Below are 3,558 nucleotides of genomic sequence, written 5' to 3'. Positions count from 1 at the left end.
ATTCTGATTTATTTTCTGCTGAATATAACATATAGTATTCCCAAGAAAGGGGTGGTGTTTAAGGAAAAGGAAGAGGCATCGACTATTTTAAAGAAGGAAATTAGAGTAGGAATCTGGGGTAGTTCTGTGAGGCTGTATAAACAGAGCATGAGGTTCAAAGATGTATACTCTGTTGAGGAGAGAGGAGGTTGAGGAGGGCATCTTGTGGGAAATAAAGGAAACATTAAGGGAAACAAAGGATGGCAAAGGCTTTCTCTTTGAATTTTGACACATTTAGGGTTTTTTTAAGATTTTATTTATTTATTAATGAGAGATACAGAGAGAGAGGCAGAGACATAGGCAGAGAGAGGCAGAGAGAGAGAGAAGCAGGGTCTATGCAGGGAGCCCGATGTGGGACTCGATCCTGGGTCTCCAGGGTCACACCCTGGGCCGAAGGCAGGCGCCAAACCACTGAGCCACCCAGGCGTCCCAACATATTTAGTTTTAATGATAGGAAAGGAGCAGCATATCTTTAAATGGTGAAGTGATGGTTGTATTCATCCTTATTTAGGAAATTCTAATTTTGATAGGTTAGAGAAGTGTTTCTTCTTTAAAATTCACTTCATCTGTCTTTTCTTTAGGTATGGCTTACCTAAATAAATAATGATTAAGAATATTATAAGTGGTGGGATGCCTAGCTGGCTCAGTTGGAAGAGCATGTGACTTTTGATCTCAGGGTTATGAGTTTGAGCCCCATGTTGGGTATATAGATTACTTAAACAAATAAAGAAATAAACTTAAAAAAGAACAGAGGATTAGAGTTGCAACAGAGAATTCGAATTTTCTCTGCCTGAGACCAAGGGGAAACTATAGCCCTCTCTCTTCAGCCTAGAACCTGAGTTTTGGACTCAGGAAAGGCAATTTCATTCACTCGTTCCATAGGCTCCCGGGGGTTTAATGCCTAGATCTCTTTTGTGCACATCTGTTCATGTGTCTCTCTTTACTCAGTAAGCTCTGTTCTGCTTCTGTAGAACAAATCATAATAAAATAACTAAAGGTATATACCAAATGATAAGAAATTAGGCTCTTACCAAAAGATTGGGATCGTCCCCTGCATATTTTCAGACCATAATGCTTTGAAATTAGAACTAAATCACAAGAGGAAGGATTTCAAACACGTGGAGGGTTAAGGACTATCCTGCTAAAAGATGAAAGGGTCAACCAGGAAATTAGAGAAGAATTAGAAATTAGGCTCTTTTCCTATAACCTTTACTTGAGAAGCTGAAGTGTCAATGTCCCCAAAGATTGAACTATTTGAAAACAGCCCATCAATAGTTATAAGCATCAATGTTTAAGAATATCAGTGGTTGAGAAACCCTGGAAGAAGAGCTCACCTTCAAATAAGGCTCTAACATTTCCTGGTTGTTTGACTTTGAGTTGGTTACTCCGTACATCCAAGCTTCTAGTACCTCACCTATAATATGGGGTAATGATTTTACCAAACTCATGAGATTGTGGTGAAGATTAAAGAGGATGGTCTGTGTACATGCACTCAGTGCCGTGCTTAATATGTAGTAAGCTCTCAGTAAATATTAATATCCCGCTCTGCCCTGGAAATGAATTTTGAGCTTCCAACTGCTCTTCAGCTTATACTTGAGTTAATTCTCCTAGGTAAGAGGTCCTTTGTATTTCTATTTGTTTCTATAATCCAGAGTTTAACCCAAAACCGATATAAACTAGGACAATCTGACAACAAAATATGAAAAGTTAAGTTTGGAAATAAATAAGTCTAGCAAATTGAAATTACTTTCCAATCTTATATGCTTCTGGAAATGTGCTTGCTTGCTCTATAGATCTTTAGGAACAGAGAGAGAATAGGACAAATTTTGTTTATGGAGTTAGGCTTAAATTTATTTCATCCCAAATGATTGAAGATTGGAAAATTCTAATAAAGAGGGGAAAATATTCTCCAGAGATATTGCAGTTGATCACAGTATAGTTGACTTAAATAAAATGTGTATGAATTTTTGAATACACAGGAAACATGAAAATCTCCCTCCCATAGTTACTCTTCTAAAATATGTCAGGAAGTTCGTTGGCTGGAGCCTTCTGTACATGTGCCCCTTGCATGAGAAGGCCTCCCCCCAAAAGGAGGGGAACCATAGACACATCTATGTGCTCAGCTGAAGATTTTATAATCTCCAGTCAAATCCGTAGGTGTCATTCATGGTCCTGGCAAACTCTAAATGGGCCTGATGCTCCACTGCTTGTGCCATTTAAGTGGAGTATTTACAGGTGTTAGCCAACTATTATTTTTCTAATAGAATAATTTTGTCATATGATGCCAAGTATATTATTTCAAGTGCCGTTGGTAGATTGGAATTTAATGTTTTATTTATTTTTGCTGCCTCTCTTTAATCGTCATGTATATTATTCATGCATGCTTCTTTGCTTACACCCCCAAGCCATGGTGATCTTCCTGCCATTTACGCCAGCACATCACTATGTGCACTATTGGAAATAAGTAAGAAGATGGCAAATCCCAAGGTCTTTACTAAATAAAATTGGATCACAATATTATGGTAGATTTTATTTTCTAAATAAAGCTTATTTCTGCCAATATTAAATTATTATATAGTCTTCTACCAGGCTTTGGTAAAATAATAGAAAAAGAGAGATAAAGAGTTTGGCAGAGGAGTAAAAGGTATATATGAGTCTGTGTGGGGGGGTGGGGTTGGGGGCGGTGTGTCTGAATACTGAGAATAATCCTTATGGTGCTATTTTGTTGAAAAATGACACCATGGTAAGTATTTTATGCACATTAAATATAATGTGACTATTCTGAGTTATACCATTATCAAATATCACCACTTCCTATTTTTTCTCACAAACTAAGAAAGTAGATTCCAGGTAATTTTTAGTATTCAATAGCCATTGAGTACTCTTCTTAGGAAAATAGAGAAAGTCTTGTAAAATTAGAAATTGATACGAAAAACTCTAGAAAAATTAAAATCTATCAAGTTTTACTTTTTCTTTCCAGGTTTTCATAACAATTTTTTTCAAAAATGGAAATTAAATTACTATTTGGGAATGAAAAGTAATTGGCTCACTGCACAAGCCTTGGGAAATAATGAAATAAAAATATATAAACTCAAATTATTAAAAAGCAAAAAGAGGTGCACCTGGTTGGTTCAGTCAGTTAAATGTCTATCTCTTGATTTTGGCTCAGGTCATGATCTCAGGATCCTGGGATCAAGCCCTGTGTCGGGCTTCATGCTCAGTGGGGAGTCTGTTTGAGATGCTCTCTCCCTCTGCCTCCCCCAGCTCTCTCTCTCTCTCTAAAATAAATAAATAAATCTTAAAAAAAGAAAACAAAAAATGTAAAAAATACCAAACTCAAAGTATTATTTTTTAAAAAGTAAAATGAAAATAGAAGTCAATTTGATATAAAATAATTACTAAAAACTAAAGTTTTGAAAAAAATGATAAAATAAAAAAAATATTTATATATTTTTACGTTTTTAATCAACCTCCTTTCCTCAGCATTCTTATTGCCAAAAGTAGTTAAGGCATTGTAAG

The 3,558-nt window shown here is 35.8% G+C and overlaps 1 non-coding gene across 1 annotated transcript; it reads left to right on the top strand.

Annotated features, from left to right (window-relative positions):
* The first annotated feature begins 671 nt into the window (after positions 1–671).
* On the top strand, positions 672–744 carry TRNAK-UUU (transfer RNA lysine (anticodon UUU)). Its single transcript has one exon. It is a non-coding gene; the product is annotated as a tRNA-Lys (tRNA).
* Positions 745–3,558: the final 2,814 nt, after the last annotated feature.

The sequence above is a fragment of the Canis lupus genome, chromosome 6, assembly GCF_048164855.1.
Source record: "Canis lupus baileyi chromosome 6, mCanLup2.hap1, whole genome shotgun sequence".
NCBI classification, from domain to species: domain Eukaryota; kingdom Metazoa; phylum Chordata; class Mammalia; order Carnivora; family Canidae; genus Canis; species Canis lupus.
This window is presented reverse-complemented; position numbering and strand designations above follow the sequence as displayed.